Below are 20,906 nucleotides of genomic sequence, written 5' to 3' on the forward strand. Positions count from 1 at the left end.
TACAAACAAAATCAACAACTGGCAGTTAAGTTGGGAGGTGTAAAAGGCTGTGCTTGAGAGAAAGTTATTGTTCTCATGTACTCCAAAACATTCTTACCATTATAGAAATCACTTATCTACATAAGGCATGTATGTCTAATTTGAATACTACACACAGACCACTCACCCAGTCGCTCACTCACTCAATCACATGCTTATATATATATATATATATATATATATATATATATATACACTTTTTCTTTACAGAAGTCTTCCCACCTCTTTGGTTGTATATATGTTTGCCAGCCGTGGGAAGTTCGGAATGGTGATATACGGCAATAATATGATGGGTTCAAGAGTAGAAAAGTACCTCATTCAGACCGGAGAAGCGGAATTTACGTTGAAGGAATCTGGAACTGTAAGCGGACTGTGGATGGCTCGGCACATTAAATGGAATAATGATGCTTCATTTGCCATTGCCACGGATAGTAATACAATATATTTTATCAAGCGTTTTGATGATAAGGAGCAAGTAGAATTCTCAGTCCAGGTGAAATGGTATGGGCATCTTTTACCTGTATGGACCAAGACATCAATTTTGGTTCTTGAAACAGGAGGGTTCAATCTGTTGCACATTCGTAAATGTTAATGAATTTGGTAGAACGACTGTAGCTGACATCTTTTGCAATTCTTTCTTTGAAATAAAGTAAGTGTGTGAGTGAAAACGTAACGTCTCATCGGCAATATTTCGGCAATATCGTGACGAGAACAATTTATACATGAATAATAAATACATTCAAACAATATAGAAACCTGTAAGGAAAGGACATGAAAACAACTATAGTATCACAGATTATTATCTAGCATATAACCATAAAAATATATACATGACAATACATAACCAAGACATACAACACTATGGACCATGGGGACTTACACTGCCTCTGCTTGCTGCATGGTACCCAAGCAGGATTTACACCATCCCTTGAGTCACTGGTGGTTATTAATAAGTTTCAGCCAGAGATGAAAAGAAACAAATATTCGCAGATCAAAACACTGGAAGACATAAAATTACTTTGAATGACGTGGCTTTCATATCCTCCTTGAAGGACAATAATTGACGCTACTTCAACCCCAATCAAGGGCATAGCCACTACCAATCTCAGTTAATAATCATGTACTACCATTTGATAAAATCCACATGTATCAATTTAATTCAATTTCTTTATAAAATAAAAATCTGAAGTAGCACCTACTTGATTTAAATCCTTAATGGATGAAACTTTGAAAATGTATCCCTTGCGATGGAAAATCAATACGTTCAATGCAAGCAGTACATGCTTGACCATGATTCTTTCTTCAATAGGTATACAAAATGGAGGATCCTCACCTTTAAAACAACACCCATGAGTATATATGTTATGGCCAATACAACATAGTCAGAAAATGACCTCTTCTTAGAAGATATAGCAGGTATTTCGTTTAATTGTTTTATCCTATATTGTGTAACATGTCGAATGTAGCATTAATTCATAGGTTTGTAATCACTGTATGGGGTAACAAGTGGTGTCACAGTGGAGAGCTGCAGCATAAGCTATTGTGTTACCTTTTCTGCCCACAGGACTAGGCAACCAACAAAACACAATGTTGGACCAGTTAAAATATCATGTTAAGTTCTAAACTATCTGAAATAATTAGATGAGACGAAGATAAAATTTTTAGTGCCTGGGGACAAGATAGAGTATCAGAAATGATGAGAAAATGTTCAGACGCAGACTGTCGTTGAAGGTATACAAAGGTTGTGAGGACAGTGTTAGCTATAATATTTCATTTGCGTCAGCTTTTTTTTAACTCAGTGAGAGAAAGGTTTACTTCAGGCCTGACTAATTGCCAAGGAGTAGACAGAGGCCAGAATGGAGACATTACACCAAAGTCAATATCAGCATCGGCAACATGAGGCTTGATCCAAATCCCACGTTGGATGATACAAGCTTTGGATTGTTTTGAATCAGGCTGATCAGCCTCATACAAACTATCAACAGAAGATGTTCTAAAAGTTCCAAGACAGAGCCTCAGTCCTTGATGGTCTATGCTATCTAATGTCTCTAAATTACTTGAAGAAGTCTTTGAAAGGCATTTAAGAGTAGTGCACATAAGGAAGAGAATTTATGGATGTCAACAATTTATTATGAGGAACATTACGTTTCGGAGAATATGCTTACACCTTCATCAGGTGAATAAATGTTATGAGGCAGAGAACATGTATATGTACCTGAAAGAACAACAAAAGTAATAAGATAACAAAGGTTGAAACTTAACATGGGAAGCAAACAGATAACAGGCAGCTGATAAGTGATTAGCAAGAGACAAATCGAAGCCACCACTTAACAGTAAATTGTGCTGAAAGTTGATTTAAATGGACAATTGGAAGGCAGGCCTAATTGGTAATAGACAATGGGCAAACGGGAGGCCGGGGGTAATTAGCTATGATTGGTAATAGAGTGGAGACAGCGATGGTCAAATCGAAGCCAGCTAGATAATTGGCACTGATCATAAACAAAGCAATAAATCCCAAATTGACATTTAAAAATTCTCTTCTTTACTATAGAAGCTCCGCCATATACAATTGAACCATAGTCTAGTTAAATTTGTCTGAATAACTCCCCACTGAGAATTAGCAACAACTTTTTAGTAGATCAAGAGCATTCAAACAGTCTGTTTTAATGTATTTAATCAGAGGTAAAAAGGACCATGCAATCCAAAATCATAAAGATCTCTTAAAATGCCATGCTTCCAAGCTGATCATAAGCTTTTCCGAAATACGATGATACGATTAAATACACTTTATTGCCTGTTTGCAATTATCGCTAAATCACTGTATTTGGGCTTTGAATGTTAAACTTTGTATGAACACGTTTGCCTAGAGTCCTATGCCAGAAGCAGTTATTTGGGAGACATATATAACTACACATGCCGTATTTACTGGAGTATATAAACCCTGTATCCTTTGTGTTTGCATACTAGAGAACCTGAATGAGTTGCTGAACTTCAAGATCAACATGTTTCTTCTGTAAAGCAATTTACTGTCAAGAAACAGGATGGTACGATTAAACCCAACAATACCTACCCGTTTACTTTTGAATTATCATCTGTGCCAACATAATTAAAAGCTAGTTATTTTAATACCGAAGTGGAGGTGTACATCCCCTCTCCACTTCAATGATATACATGTCAATATTTTGCACATGGATCCGAATCCTGCCGTTACTCTTCTCGCTGCCATCGCAGTTGTTCAACCAGCTGTTGATGTTGATTCACATGTTGACTTGCCAAAGCAACAGCAAAAAATGAAATCGCAAACAAACATCCAAGATCTCCTCACCTGTAGAAGTACCCTTAACTGCTGAGGTTCATAACTCCTTTAAACCTCTTGAGATGGAGATGACTCAATCATCAGAACTCAAGAATAGGAGTCAGTCCTCCTCTCATACACGTGAAAGGTCCAACACAGAGCCTCCATGAGGCAATCTCCAAATTTAATTCAGTGGAATTACAGAGGACTTAGGAACAATTTTAATTAAGTACAGTTATTAGCACAAGATTAAAAACCATCAGAATTTAGTTTGCAAGAAACGTACTGATAAATTTGAAATGCGTCAGAACAATTCTTATCATTCTTTTTCACCACCAGGTGATAAAACCACTGGTGGTGCTTCAATTATGGTGAGGCAGGGCATTATTCAAAGCCCTGTTCCTCTTAACTGCCATCTTCAGTCTGTTGCTCTCCGTCTTACTCTACAAATAACCTTCAAAATGTTTTCCTTATACATTTCTCCATCTTCAAATCGTCAGCAGTCCGATCTTCAGGATTTATTTGACCAGCTCTCTAAGCCCTGTATCATCATGGGCGATCTTTATTGACATAACCCTCTTTGGGGAAGTTCCGATACTAATAATATAGGGAAATTTCTTGAAGATTTTATTTCAAATAATAATTAATGCATATTCAACGATGGCTCGAACACATATTTGCATCCTGCAACTGTAACGTACTCTGCTTTAGATCTGTCAATCACAGATTCAAACATATATAATGAATTTGAATGGTCGGTCCATTTTCCAAAAGTACTTACAGCTGTAAATCCAAATGATACTCTACGGTCAACACGATGGCATTACTCCAATGCCGATTGGCCTTTATTTCAGACAATGTACTGACAAATTGAAACCAAACCTTTTTATGGATGTTCCGGAACCAATTCAAATTTTCTCTGACAAACTGAAGCACATAGCTGATAAAACTATTCCTAAGTCCTCTGTGAAAGCACTTATTTCGGAAACCGTGGTTTAATAACGAATGCAAACAGGCTAGGAAGCGCAGAAGGCAGCTAATTTTTCCAATTAATTAATTCTGCAAAGCCTCGACGAACTTTTAAACACAATAAACGTCTGTCTTGGAAGAATTATGTTTCCAAAATAAATTCACGCACGCCTATGTCAAACATATGGAACATAATTAAAAAAATCAAAGGGAAAGGTTCCAGAACTAGTATTCATCATCAAAGATGACAATAATTTATTGACTGAAAAATCTGATATTGTAAATATTTTGGGCAAAAGTTTAGTTAAACATACTTCTTCGTCAGCTCTTCTTCCGTTATAAAGATAATTAATCTGCCGCACTGAATTGGACTCTGGTTCCATTGTGTATGCTGGTGCTTGAAGGAGTAATTTAAAAAGGCAAGATTCAATCCACCATCAATGACTAAGACTGTGCATTGGTGTTTTTAGAACTTCTCCTGTTGACAGCCTCTATGTTCATGCTGTCGAACCTTCTTTGAAACAACGCCGTATTAAATTGTCTCTTTAGTATATCACTCAATTATGCTCCGATCCTTCTCATCCTGCCTATGACTCCGTTTTTCATCTCATATATGAAGAACTGTTTCAGAGGAAACAAAAGCAAGTTCCCCCACTTGGAATTCGGGTCAAATCAAATATTATTGCTTCTAATATAAATCTGACACAAATCAACTAGTATTTCAACAGGAATATGTAAAATTAAGAAATAAATACGACACTCACCGTTCAATCTATACAGATGAATCCAAGGACAGTGGCAAAATAGCTTGTGCCATTGGATCAAAGCATTTACCCTCTAGAATACCAGACTATAGCTCTATTTTCACTGCTAAAGCCAATGCTATCCTTACAGCTTTGGTATACATTCGACTGTCTACACGTAAAAAAATTTCATCTTTTCTGATTCTCTATCTTGTTTTCAGGCACTGGAAAATGTATATTCTAATCATCTAATTATCTTAAATATTTTAGAACTTTATAATGATCTTTCTAGTGGCCAATACGACATCGTCTTTTGTTGATTGCCTAGTCATGTGGGCTTAAAAGGTAACACAATGGCTGATGCTTCAGCAAATGCTGAACTCAACAAATCTGGGACACCACTTCTCATCCCAAACAGTGATTACAACACTGTGATCAGATATAACATCCGAGATCTGATGCAAAAAAGTTGGACATCCAAGTAGGTATTACAAAATAAACAAAACACCAGCTACATCCTCGTCGGCTGTCAGTCCAGATCAGAAGAGGTCATTTTCTGACATGTCGTTTTGGCCATAGCAGATATACTCATGGGTATTATTTTAAAGGTGTGGATCCTCCATTTTGTATCCCTTGTGCAGAAAGAATCACGGTCAAGCATGTCCTGCTTGATTGTGTTGATGTTTCCATCACAAGGGGTCAATATTTCAATGTTTCATCACAAAAGGATCTTTTTAACAATATTAGCTCTCATTTAATTAGGGGGCGCGGGGGCCCAGTCGTCAAAGGCACCCCAATTCGCTGTGCAGAGTTGCGTCCCTTTGACACACCAGAAAGCTGTGATTGTGGGTTCGAATCCCGGTTCACCCCGATTATGTTTCTAGGTTTGTCAGCACCATACTCGTGGGTTTCATCGAAGTGGTAAAGGTTTAAGACCTGCATCAGTTTCGGCTTTCCTCCCACATAAAGCTGACTCGCCCTGTTATAACTGGAATACTATTAAAGCGGTGTTAAACCCAACACACTCACTTACTCATTTAATTTTGTTTTGTTTTTGAAGAGATATAAGTTATTAATAAATGTTTATGTAAATAAGTGTTTCTTATAAATTGGTAGTGTATAAATATTAACTGAGATTGTTTATGGCTGTGCCCTGAGAGGGTATTGTAAGACCATGTCTTTCAAAGTATGTTATTCCTACCTTAATTTTAATTGCAGCATATTTGTAATTTTAATTGATGGCTAGAATTGCATATCATAGCCAGCAGCTGAAGGGATGGTGTAAATCCTGCTGGGGAACCGTGCATGAAGCAGAAGTATTGAAAGTCTCCACGGTCCCTAGCAGGGTGTAACTTTGGTTAGTGGCCATCTGTAGCTTTTATTATTGTGTTGTTTAATGATAGCTTATTCTTTTACATGTTGCATGTTACATGTTTTACAAACTTGTTTTACCTCAAAACTAGGCAAATCTGTCTAGTTATTGTACTGTCCTTCGGAGACAGTTTTTTTTTATTCTAAATATATTTGTTGTCAATGTTTAGCTTAATCTCGACACCGATCTGACGTTAAATCCTAATTCACTCACTCACTCACATCCCCACTCACTCACTCACTCACTCACAGAGGACTTAGGGATGATTTTAAAACCTATGTGTTTCCGTTGTTCTGATAACACCTTAATAGGGTCTGAAATATAGCTAAAAGTATCAGGTTTCAGTGTTTCAAAACAACAGCTCTTATATCATTCCACCTTGTTGAAGGCTGCTCATCAGTTAGAATAGCTTTAAGTACTGCGGAGAAATGGTAACGTCCACGCAGGTCATCATGGTCGGACCAGTCAAATGCTTTTAGTAAATTAGCATCTTTAAGTGACAGATCCAATGCTGAATAGGTTCCTGCTGCAGGATGTAAATACGTGTTTGAGACATAATTTATTGTCAGTTATAACCTTTGTTGACCGTGTCTTTAGCTTTAGTATCAACACTTCCCCGTAGAGGTTAATGTCCGTTTAGGTCACCCATGATGACACGGGTTTTATGGAGTTGGTTAAATATAGACTGAAGATCAGATTGCTGAAGAGGAGAAGATGGTGGAATATACACACACTGTAAAGTGTGAAGGCAATATGAAATATCAGTTGGACTGCAAGGGCTTGAAGATTGGTGGTAAGAGGTATAAACACTGAATTATGTCATGTCTCACAAGACAGAAGAACCTCCAGCGGCTTTTGCTTCTGGAGGTGAGATAAGCCTATACAAATTATATTTCCTGATGTCTCATTTGTCTTGAGTTTTTCACATATGTTTCCTGCAAACACATTGCTGATGGTTGAAAATTTTGAACTAAAGTTGTAAATCGTTAATATTATTCCTAGGTTCGAAGTCCACAATTCCATTGAATGATGTTTGACGATTGAGTCATAGAGGCTAACCAGGTGATCGCTCACGTACATGTGAGGACTCCTGGTCGATGGGTTACATCCATGTCCAGACTATCAAAGGATTAGTGGATAAGTACCTCTGAAGATGAGGATTTCCTGGTTGTCTGTTTGCCAAACAGTTTTTTTTTCCGTTCTTTTCTGGTCAGAGAATTAATGACAGATTCAATAGTTGCTGGCTCTACAGCTTCTGGCTCTTTAGTAACAGACAGGCTCTACAGCATCACGTTCACCACTCATAGGTTCAGAGTGGCTTATAGTTTGATTTTGAAGACTTTTTTGGATTATGCTGACAGGTTGATCTGATGTGACCCACTTCAATTCTGTCTAAATGGAAATGAATGGTGGTGGTGGGTTGAAGTAGCTGAGACAACAGCAGCATAGGTTCTGGTTAGTGGAGTTGGTGGAGACTGAGTTTCAATTAGCTTCTTAGCCTCGTTAAACGAGATATTGTTTTTATGTTTGAGCTTCAGGAGTCTGTATTGTTTTTGCCACACTGGACATAACCCACGTGAAGCCAATGTTGCTCTTTGCAGTTTGAACATTTGATTTCGGTTGTGCATTCGGTGTTGTCATGGCCGTCACCAAAGACCACAGACTAATCACATAATTTAGAGACATGTCCAAACCTTTGGCACTTCAAACACCAGAGTGGATTGGGGACATACAACTCCACTCCTATGTTAAGATAACCAGGTTTTATTGACTTAGGAATGGACGAAAGTGTAATGCTGAGCAGATAAGTGTTTGACGGGATGATGTCACCATCTCAAGTTTTCATAGGAAAATGTTTAACTGCTGGTACTCCTTCAATTTTTCATTCAACTTTAATTTGTTGCTCTGACATGTCGGACAGGCAAGAATGACTCAAGGTAAAAAGTTCAAGGTTTTGTGCATGACACAGGAACCTCAATATTTTCCACTGTAGTTCATGACTAAAGAGTGAGAGATTGTCGTCTCACTATGACGACATGTCACATTTTCACTTCTCCAATAATTCCAGAAAATGCTTTGGAGATGGCGATTGGATTAAGCTTTATATTTTGTTTATCAGCTGCCTCGATCTCAACAAATCGGGCTCAGGAATACAATCCACGAGAATTGTTCATTTTGATCCGTTTCAACCACGTCAAGATGTCTTCGTTTGGAACCAGAGTATTGTTGGGTCATGGTGAACAAAAGTGATTTATCACCCCTGGTCCCTACCAACCACGTCAAGATGTCTTTTTTTTAAACCAGAGTATTGTTTGGTCATGGTGAACAAAAGTGATTTATCACCCCTGGTCCCTACCAACCACGTCAAGATGTCTTTGTTTTGAACCAGAGTGTGTTTTGGTGCACCGGATATCCAAGATGCAATCACTGGACATACAGGGGTGTTATACTCCAGCAAATAGGACACAAATAACAATATTTGTATGATAAATAAAATGCCAGGATGGCAGGGGCTATTGGAAATTGGATACACACTGACTTTTGGAGATCAGCATCACCAGACTGGCCCATGAGCAACCGCCTTCTGGCATACGACTCGAGGCAGTTGTTACACAAATAATTTGAGAATTCAAACATGTTATATACATGGCCAAGACCAAGCAATAAATGCATGTAAATTACGAGTGTAGTGTGGTAAGCAAAGGAACCAGTGCCCTCAACTACCAGGCTCCCGTCCTCCACCGACAAAGGGACGCAACCCACTGCAAACAGGTTTCCCAATTTGGTCGCCTCTTATCACCAGCAATGGGGTGATGTGGACACTTTCTACCCCGGGTCCAAACGGGAAGCTCCACTGTCAACATCCGGATCTTCAGCAACTCAAACAGGTGGTAAGAGGTGGTATCTAGATCCGGGACTACTCTTATAGCCACTGCAAACTAGAGGCATGTGCAATTGTAGAAAGTGGTCTGCTCATATAATACTATTAGTTGATTGGTTTGTTGTTTAACGCCACACTCAGCAATATTCCAGCTATATGACGGCGGTCTGTTAATAATCGAGTCTGGACCGACAATCCAGTGATTAATATCATTAGCATCGATCCACGCAATTGGGATGCATTAACCAAGTCAGCGGGCCTGACCACCCGATCCCGTTAGTCGCCTCTTACGACAAGCATAGTCGCCTTTTACGGCAAGCATGAGTTGCTAAAGACCGATTTTGCCCGGATCTTCAGTATTATTGTCAGCAAGAATATATACATGTAAACCTGTGAGAACTGTGCAGTTGGAGATGAGATTTGAGAGTGAAGATCTTGTTGTGAAACGTCCTGCACCTGCGTTGACTTTATCGAAGTATTCGGTAGAGTACCAACTTCCACTCAGGATATAATGGCCCAAGCAAGAACAGAAAGCGGTAGTTCAGTTCAACGCGAGTTTCTTTTTCGTCTTGGTCAATGTTCAGTCGTGTCAAATTCTTTTTTAGAATAATGACAGTGTTAACAGTGCCGTTTCAAGATACTGTCCCAATTTTAGCCTTTGACATTCGTTCCTGCTGTGCATATTTGCGGTAGAAACAATCATTAGTGTAGCGATATGTTTTAGTATAAAAGACCACTTTGTCATTTAACGCATTACAACAGTGTTTGATAATAACTATGATCTTTTACCATTTGTGTATCGAACAAAAATGTGAATAAATGTTCTTTGCGATTCGTTGGGCATTCAATTGAGCCTGGTCGTATATCTTTCTCCTTGTCATCTCCTCCTCTTCAACACTAACCTCCCAGACCTCAACTGACATTATTTACCCACGGTTTCACTGTCATATTCACCTTGCCTTGTATATTGTATATATTCCTTCTTCACAGTATCCACACGCAATTAAACAACCCATGCATTGACGTACCATACACCACACCCGCACATCCACCATAAATTACCCCGTGTCAGTTCCCCCGGTTGAAAGTGCATCGTTACCTCAATCAGATTCTTAGTGTACAGCCAGCATGATATGAAATACATGTCTAGTAGTTGTAGTTGTGGGTTCTAGACACAGCCTCAATCTTATCAAAGGTATACCCCTTAAATGTTCATTCAACCTAGATAAGCAATATTTGGATCACATCTGTCTTGAGGACTCGTAAGTATGTGTATAAGTTATGTGAATGAGAACGAAAGAAAGTTATAGGAATGTTCTCATGTATGTAAGATATGTTGTCCGTTTGTTTTGTAAAGTTTTCATGTCAAACATTCATGATATCGATATGGCCATGCTCTTTTACTATAATGGTATTGCGTGTAATGCATGGCAAAGATATGTATTGTATTTATGATGGCGATGGAAGTTATGATTGAACTAAACCGATATAAGATATGTTGGAAGTATATCAGAAGAGGAGGGTGAGGGGGGCGTAAGGTAAAAGAATGAAGTTTGGGAACAAAGGAGATACATTTAGCTGTTATCAAATTACACATTTTGTCTTTATAATGTTTTCCTGATTGTGACACTGTTCCACATTGATCTGCAGCACTTTTTGCTTAATCTAAATATATATCTAATGTGTTTGTAATATTTTTAGATGCAACATGCACAACGTTATATGTAACCACTAGTTATTGTGTGATTCCTTATTTCTAATGTTTGCGGTATAAAAATCTTAATTTCCCTTGTATTTTGAGTTACATTTTCTGCCGTAACAATAAAACGGGCCTTGGGTGCATGTAACACTTCTTCTTAAAGGATCAACGCTGCACATTATCAGGATGGTCATATTAATTACGTTCATTAATATACTAATCTGCTACATCAAATTAAAGAGTTTTGAGAAATATACTCGATAGCCGCAGAGGTAAGAGAATCACTCGGATATAAGAGCAGAATCTAACATACACTCTGAGACACACCCGACCGTCGGTGCCCCGACTTAAACTTCAAAGACCAGAGTTGCTGTCCGGCTATGCCTACAAAGAACAAGTTACACACCAGGTGGTTTGATCTGAAGCCTGTTTTAACTACATAGATTGGCGTCTTTGCAATTTATATCCCGGTAGAATATAATACCCTCTGTATTTAGATCTGGTGTATCTGTGTATTAGAACTGAGAATTGTTCTTTATTGCTGCTTGATTATTTTATATTGACATGTTGGACTGATTCAGTTTGTGTGAATCTAGACGATGATTGCTTACACTAATCCTTAAGACTTGTTATAGGATTTGTCTCTGGGTATTTTCAGTTGTATGATCTAAGTCACCTTAATTGTGTATTAACCAAATACAATCTGAGGATGTTATAACCAAACACCTTAACCTTCATATAAACAAATCGCATGGTATTTGAAACACTGTTAACATATATGTATGGTAGTCCTAAATTTGTGATTACATATATGTTTGTATGTCAAGGTTATATATTTTTAAAATGATTAAACATGTATAATAATGCATGCCAACTACCAACTACCATCTGAGATGAAATTGAATCTTCTACACGAAAATTGCTTTTAGTTAGGTCATCAACGTTGTATGTCAAACATATGCATGCAATAAAGGCTCGAAGTGTGGAAGGTCTCGACAATGTGTTTCTTGTATATATGACTATTTAAACATGTAAGTACTGGACAACCAACAGACAAAAGAACCATCTCATTACTGTCAGAGGCCAGTCGAAGACATAGCCGTGCAGTGATTGAGAGAAAGACAGGTGTCAATTGTAGATGAACAAGTACAGGTCAACCAACAGACAAATGAACCACCTCGTTACTGTCAGAGGCAAGTCGAAGACATAGCCGTGCAGTGATTGAGAGAAAGACAGGTGTCAATTGTAGATGAACAAGTACAAGACAACCAACAGAAAAAAAAGACCATCTCGTTACGTCAGAGGCCAGTCGTGCAGTGATTGAAAGAAAGACAGGTGTCAATTGTAGATGAACAAGTACAGGACAACCAGCAGGCTCCCTGGATGTGGATGATGGATTCCACCTGTATCTGTCCCTTGATCACGGATAGATACATTGGCATGTTGGGGATGCAAGATCATCCTCTTTCCTACGAGTTCAGGTAGTTGTGGAAGGGCCAGCCATCCTGAGTGGAATGTGTGTTCATAGTTATTGCCATGGTTACAATGGGACAATGATGGTTACAGTGGACAATGGTGGTTACAGTGGGACAATGGTGGTTACAGTGGGACAATGGTGGTTACAGTGGGACAATGGTGGTTACAGTGGGACAATGGTGGTTAGGTGGACAATTGTGGTTACAGTGGACAATGATGGTTACAGTGGACAATGGTGGTTATAGTGGGACAATGGTGGTTACAATGGGACAATGGTGGTTCGTGGCATAATGTCGGTTACAATGGGACTATGATGATTACAATGGGACTTTGATGGTTACAATGGGACAATGGTGGTTACAGTGGACAATGGTGGTTACAGCGGACCAATGACGGTTACAATGGGATAATGTGGGTTACAGTGGGCCAATGATGGTTACAATGGGATAATGGTGGTTTACAGTTGACAATGGTGGTTACAGTGGACAATGATGGTTACAGTGGACAATGGTGGTTATAGTGGGACAATGGTGGTTACAATGGAACAATGGTGGTTCGTGGCATAATGTCGGTAACAATGGGACTATGATGATTACAATGGGACTTTGATGGTTACAATGGGACAATGGTGGTTACAGTGGACAATGGTGGTTTCAGTGAACAATGGTAGTTACAGTGGACAATGGTGGTTACAGCGGACCAATGACGGTTACAATGGGATAATGTGGGTTACAGTGGGCCAATGATGGTTACAATGGGATAATGGTGGTTTACAGTTGACAATGGTGGTTACAATGGGACAATGGTGGTTACAGTGGACATTGGTGGTTACAATGGGATAATGTCGGTTACAATGGGACTATGATGATTACAATGGGACAATGGTGGTTACAATGGGATAATGGTGGTTACAGTTGACAATGGTGGTTACAATGGGACAATGGAGGTTACAGTGGACAATGGTGGTTACAATGGACAATGCATTTCAAGTCCACGTAAGGACCATATACAGGCTCCAGCAACGGTACCAGACCACCAATACTACAGATGATCGACCACGTAGTGGAAGACCAAGGGTCACCACCCGACGTCAGCATCGTCAGATTATGCGACAGCATCTTCAAGATTGCTTTGTTACTGCTGCGGAAACTGCTCGACAGACCATGGGGACACACCAGCGACACATTAGTTCGGATACCGTGCGTCGACAATTGACGAGCAGACACCTCCACTGTCACAGGCCACACCTGACACCACGTCATTGCCGGGACGGTCTTCAGTGGGCAACACAGCACCAGCAATGGCGCCACCAGCAGTGGAGAAGAGTCCTCTTCTCAGACGAGAGCCGTTACAGTATCTCAACAGCAGATGGTAGAGAGAGAGTCTGGCGACGCGTTATTCAGATGCATGTGTTGTTGAGAGAGACTCGTGGGATGGTCCGAGCATCATGGTTTGGGGTGGAATTGGTCTTGCTCTGTGGGTCGGCCCTGTGGTCTTCCAGAACATCGGTCCAGGGAGAGGCAATGGTGTCACAGCAGCTCGGCACAATGCTCAAGTCAAGTCAACGATGACTGACAACACTGAGAAAAAAGTCAAGTGAATTCTACTTACTTTATTTATAACAATAATTAAAATGAGGTTAGTAAAAAATCTAATTTATTACCGTGTCTGGTAGATGCTTGTCGTCGTATCCCAATTGCGCAGATAGATGCTCATGATGTCAATCACTGGATTGTCTGGTCCAGACCCGATTATTTACAGACTGCCGTCACATAGCTGGAATATTGGCTGGAGTGTGGCGTAAACAACAAACAAACAAACAATTATCCGGACAATGCGCTAAACTAGACTTGGAGGTGAGTTACAACAGATCGGGTCAGAATGACTCGTTTCCGAACGAATACGTGTCATGGTAGTGTCTGTTTGATTGCCAAACACATCACTTCTGTAGTGATTTGAAACGCAGCTGTAACAGCTGCAGTATATGAGGCTGCTATTGATCTGTGGAGCTCAGCGTCTGAAGCCAAGCTGTTCGATATTTAACACACCTGCTACAAAATATCAAAATCTCAGATGATGATACTGCCTACAATATACAACATTTTATATATATATATTTTTTGGTTTTTTTAAGTGTGGGACGCCCTTTATTCCCCCCCCCCACACACACACACACACACACACGCCAACACACGTCCGGCCCACCCCTACATCTTCACCCTCACAACCACAGATAATCAAGTTTACTTATATAGGTGTCTAAACTTTTATACATACCTGGTACCTATCGTGTCATACATACCCGGTACCTGTTGTGACAAACATACCCGATGCCTGTTGTGTCATACATACATGGTACCTGTTGTGTCATACATACCTGGTACCAATTGTGTCATATATGCCCGGTACATATTTTGTCATACATACCTGGCACCTATTGTGTCATATATACCCGCGACCTATTGTGTCATATATACCCGTTACCTATTGTGTCATATATACCCGGCACCTATTGTGTTATATATACCCAGTACCTATTGTGTCATACATACCTGGCACCTATTGTGTCATATATACCTGGCACCTATTGTGTCATATATACCCAGTACCTATTGTGTCATATATACCCGGCACCTATTGTGTCATATATACCCGTTACATATTGTGTCATACATACCCGACACCTATTGTGTCATATATACCCGTTACCTATTGTGTCATATATACCCGGTACCTACTGTGTTACGTTGGGGGTTTCAGATAAGTATGTAGTCAGCACAAAGCTGCCGTCACCATATTACTTCTCGAATGTCCAATGCACACAACAGTCTCGCTGTCATATATACCAAGCTTGCAATAACAATATATTTATCCAAAATGTTTCTACCTTATTGAATTTACAGCTGTTCAGAGTCAATGCTTCTGGCATGGTTATATTGCATCTTGAATAAACTGATCTACTCTGCTGCTGTAGTTTCAGTGCCAGGTGTGTAAGGTGAGCTTTTGAGTGAGCTTGCTTTGTTGTTGGTTTATTTCCTAATTTCTAAATTAAGTGAGTATAGTTTTGTAATATAGGTAATGACAAGTTTTCCGCCCCAATGAAAAGAACTTAATTGTCAGCTAAAACAACTGAAACAAATATAGCCAATACAGCCAATGCAATTCTATAATGTTTGGCAAGTCTAGATTACTGAAGTATCTGGGCTCCTTTTAATATATTTTAAAACTATAATTTAACCAAATCTTTTTATAAAATATGTTCATTTCAGAGACTAGATGTTAGACTAGTGTTATCCCTATTATAATATTTGTTCATAAAATAAGTTGTTTACATCATACAATGAAATTTGGAAAAACACATTATTTAGATGCTGGTGATTAAATGAGGTATCTTCTCCGTGTTCCAGATACCGGACAGTACTCTACTGGTGATGGACAACACAAATCCCCGCATCCTGGACAAATGTAGAAGGGAGATAACTCTGTGTCTACTCCGACTGCTGACAGTTATTGTTGGGATTCTTACAGTGTTGATTCTGTTGGACATCCTGCTGACGCAGAAGTACGCCTTGGATATATTCGCCATGGAAGTAGACAACAGTCCTGCTCTCCAAGATGTCCGACCACCGTTAATGTTTCCCACCTTGAGGATAGTCAGAGCTTATATCTGGAATAAGTTATAATTCGCCTGGTTGACATGTGAAACCTGGAACATAACTCATTTCCACACCCGTGAATCAGGTCTGGGTGACAGGTGAAATGTGGAATTTATAACTCATTTCCACACCTGTGAATCACAGCTGCGTGACAGGTGAAATGTGAGATATATAACTCATTTCCACACCTGTGAATCACAGCTGCGTGACAGGTGAAATGTGAGATATATAACTCATTTCCACACCTGTGAATCACATCTGGGTGACAGGTGAAATGTGGAATACATAACTCATTTCAACACCTGTGAATCACGTCTGGGTGACAGGTGAAATGTGGAATACATCACACATTTCAACACCTGTGAATCACGTCTGGGTGGCAGGTGAAATGTGGAATACATAACTTATTTCCACACACGTGAAACACGTCTGGGTGACAGGTGAAATGTGGAATACATAACACATTTCCACGCACGTGGATCACGTCTGGGTGACAGGTGAAACATGGAATACATAACACATTTCCACACACGTGGATCACGTCTGGGTGACAGGTGAAACATGGAATACATAACACATTTCCACGCACGTGGATCACGTCTGGGTGACAGGTGAAACATGGAATACATAACACATTTCCACGCACGTAGATCACGCCTGGGTGACAGGTGAAACATGGAATACATAACACATTTCCACACACGTGGAGCACGTCTGGGTGACAGGTGAAACATGGAATACATAACACATTTCCACACACGTGGATCACGTCTGGGTGACAGGTGAAACATGGAATACATAACACATTTCCACACACGTGGATCACGTCTGGGTGACAGGTGAAACATGGAATACGTGACACATTTCCACACCTGTGAATCACGTCTGGGTGACAGGTGAAACATGGAATACATAACACATTTCCACACCTGTGAATCAAGGCAGGGTGACAGGTGAAACATGGAATACATAACTCATTTCCACACACGTGGATCACGTCTGGGTGACAGGTGAAACATGGAATACATAACACATTTCCACACCTGTGAATCAAGGCTGGGTGACAGGTGAAACATGGAATACATAACACATTTCCACACCTGTGAATCACGTCTGGGTGACAGGTGAAACATGGAATACATAACACATTTCCACACCTGTGAATCAAGGCTGGGTGACAGGTGAAACATGGAATACATAACACTTTTCTACACACGTGGAGCACGTCTGCGTGACAGGCGAAACGTGGGAAATATAATTCATTTCCACACCCGTGAATCACGTCTAGGTGGCAAGTGAAACATTGACTTTTAAGCCTGCGGTTTTTATTTCAGTTACAGATACACGTGTGTTTAATGATTCCTGCACACGTAGTGTTAATACGGAGGCGCTGGCAAGGTGTGGATGCTGCTGATGACGTAGTTGTTGCTGTTGGTGCCGTTATGAATACTAGATGTGGTTGACGTGATGGCGTGTGTGTGTGTGTGTGTGTGTGTGTGTGTGTGTGTGTGTGTGTGTGTGTGTGTGTGTGTGTGTGTGTGTGTGTGTGTGTGTGTGTGTGTGTGTGTGTGTGTACCACCACTAGTCCAGTGGGTGAAATAAGTTTAACCTCGTGTTCAATATTGTCCCACTTATAAGGCGACGTGCATGCACGTGTGTGTGGCTGCTTGTACTAGTCTGATTGGTACTAGTCTGATTAGTACTAGTCCGAATAGTACCTAGACCAATGCCGATTTTATAATGCTAACCCACTGAGCTGCCATGTCACAGCTTAACTTGAATACCCCTCTCAGATACAGTATACTGACTCCGAACCGAACAGTACTTGATTTAGCCCCTTAATGCCGAGCGCCAAGAGTGAGTGAGTGAGTTGGGGTTTACGCTGCTTTTAGCAATATTCCAGCAATATCACGGCGGGTGACACCTGAAATGGGCTTCACACATTGTACCCATGTCGGGAATCGAACCCGGGTCTTCGGCGTGGCGTGCGAACGCTTTAACCACTAGGCTACCCGATCGCCCCCCGAGCGTCAGGAAGGGCAGCAACAAATACCATTTTTAACGTCTTTTGGTATGACGGGCCGCTCTGCGGGCGGACGCTCTACCACTAGACCACAGAGGCGGTCCACTAGTCCAATGAACTGCACTCCCCTGTTGACCGTAGTCCCAACAACATTGGTTTCTTCATATATTAATAACATGGCTTACGGAAGCGCCGTACACCTCTTGAAAGTGGAAAAACATATGTCCACTTTTAAGCTCTTTCTTATTAACGCCGACAACGATAGTTACCCATAACAAATGGTTTCCATGCCAGAAACAAAATACCCGTAATTGTTTCACCGGCTCTGTGCTTTATTCCAATAGTACAACATGTGTCAACATTCCTGTCACATGTCAAGAAATAGGAAATTTCCCATCTTACTGACCCGTAATGCATACAAAAGAAAGAAAAAAATAATTGTGTGTCTATTTATATTTTGGTTTACATTTGGACCGCTCGTGGAAGGTTTGGAATGAAAATTCAGTGTACCCACTACTGTGTGCTGTTCCTTTTGTGTTCGGACCCCCCCTCCCCATCTACACCCAAAGCCTAACCCACCCACACCCCTTCCCACCCCACCCACCTACCCTTCCCCAACCCACACCCTCCCAACACCGCATACAACCAATCACCTCGAACATACTTGCTCAAGACGCTTGTCGAATGTTTCATGATGTTATATTTTATTTTTGTTAAAAAAATATTTGTTCGGATTGATGATAATTTGTTTTTGCATATTTTGTGGAATGGTTGTCAACCACTGAGTATATTGGTGACTCAATACCTGGTAAATAAAATGAATTCCTTGGATACTTGTCATGGTTGTCCAACGGTTGTCCAAACACTGAGGGGAAAAAGAAAGTATACCGAGTTGGTTTTTTTGTGTACCTGAACATTGAAAGAACGGTTGTTCACGTTGGCTGTCTCCATTTAACCATCACTCATTCCTGAGACAGTAACAATCTGTGGTTGGATATTTTTTGGAAACATTTATTGGTTCAACGAAGATGGGTAAACAATGAATTTGATCCCACGCGACCCCTACCATGTTTGAAATTTTGTAAATTTGTGCCGAAAAGGGTAAATTTATTTGGTTGATAGGCATTACTCAGAAGTTGATAATATTACAGTATTAAATAAGTTTTTATAAATAAATTGTGTCTACTTTGTCAGCATATTTATTGATTTTAAAGATAACACGTCAAACATACCCATCAACAGGTGTGTGTTAGGCGACTTTCTTTTAAAATGTTTAAAAGTTTTAAATCAAATTATGTTTTACAAAATATAACAACATAGAGGTTTCGTTTGAGTGCTGACTTAGCGAATGTACCGTTCATGTTTTGGATATAATATCAAACACATGATAACATCAACTGAGATGTGTAGTTTCTTTACCCCCTCAGTATAGATATAAATGGATCATGTGTATGTGCATCTTTTCTATGGCTCTGTGTTTGAATGTGCGTTTGTGAGAGCGTTAAGTTTGTTCGTGTGTTTTCGTGAGTCATGATCAATTTGTACATGTTTACATGTGTGTTTATTAATAAGTTCACAGCCTTGCACGTGTTTTACTGTGTGATGTCAGTTTGCGCGTATGTATGTGAAGTGAGTTTGCTGCAAAGTGCATTTTTCGCGTTTGCACGTGTGTTTGTACACGTTTATTCGTGAGTTTATAAGTGTTTTAGAGGTGTATGTTTACATGTGTGTTAGTGTATGTTTACATGTGTGTTTGTAAGTGTATGTTTACATGTGTGTAAGTGTATGTTTACATGTGTGTTAGTGTATGTTTACATGTGTGTTTGTAAGTGTATGTTTACATGTGTGTAAGTGTATGTTTACATGTGTGTTAGTGTATGTTTACATGTGTGTTAGTGTATGTTTACATGTGTGTTTGTAAGTGTATGTTTACATGTGTGTTTGTAAGTGTATGTTTACATGTGTGTTAGTGTATGTTTACATGTGTGTTTGTAAGTGTATGTTTACATGTGTGTAAGTGTATGTTTACATGTGTGTTAGTGTATGTTTACATGTGTGTTAGTGTATGTTTACATGTGTGTTTGTAAGTGTATGTTTACATGTGTGTTTGTAAGTGTATGTTTACATGTGTGTTAGTGTATGTTTACATGTGTGTTTGTAAGTGTATGTTTACATGTGTGTAAGTGTATGTTTACATGTGTGTTAGTGTATGTTTACATGTGTGTTTGTAAGTGTATGTTTACATGTGTGTTAGTGTATGTTTACATGTGTGTTTGTAAGTGTATGTTTACATGTGTGTTAGTGTATGTTTACATGTCTGTTTGTAAGTGTATCTTTAAATGTGTGTAAGTGTATATTTACATGGGTGTAAGTGTATGTTTACATGTGTGTTACTGTATGTTAACATGTGTGTTTGTAAGTGTATGTTTACATGTGTGTAAGTGTATGTTTACATGTGTGTTTGTAAGTGCATGTTTACATGTGTGTAAGTGTATGTTTACATGTGTGTTTGTGTATGTTTACATGTGTGTTTGTAAGTGTATGTTTACATGTGTGTAAGTGTATGTTTACATGTGTGCTTGAAAGTGTATGTTAACATGTGTGTTAGTGTATGTTTACATGTGTGTAAGTGTATGTTTACATGTGTGTTAGTGTATGTTTACATGTGTGTAAGTGTATGTTTACATGTGTGTTAGCGTATGTTTACATGTGTTTTTGTGTATGTTTACATATGTGCTTGTAAGTGTATGTTT

The sequence above is a fragment of the Haliotis rufescens genome, unplaced genomic scaffold, assembly GCF_023055435.1.
Source record: "Haliotis rufescens isolate VD_foot unplaced genomic scaffold, xgHalRufe1.0.p SCAF_86, whole genome shotgun sequence".
NCBI lineage: Eukaryota > Metazoa > Mollusca > Gastropoda > Lepetellida > Haliotidae > Haliotis > Haliotis rufescens.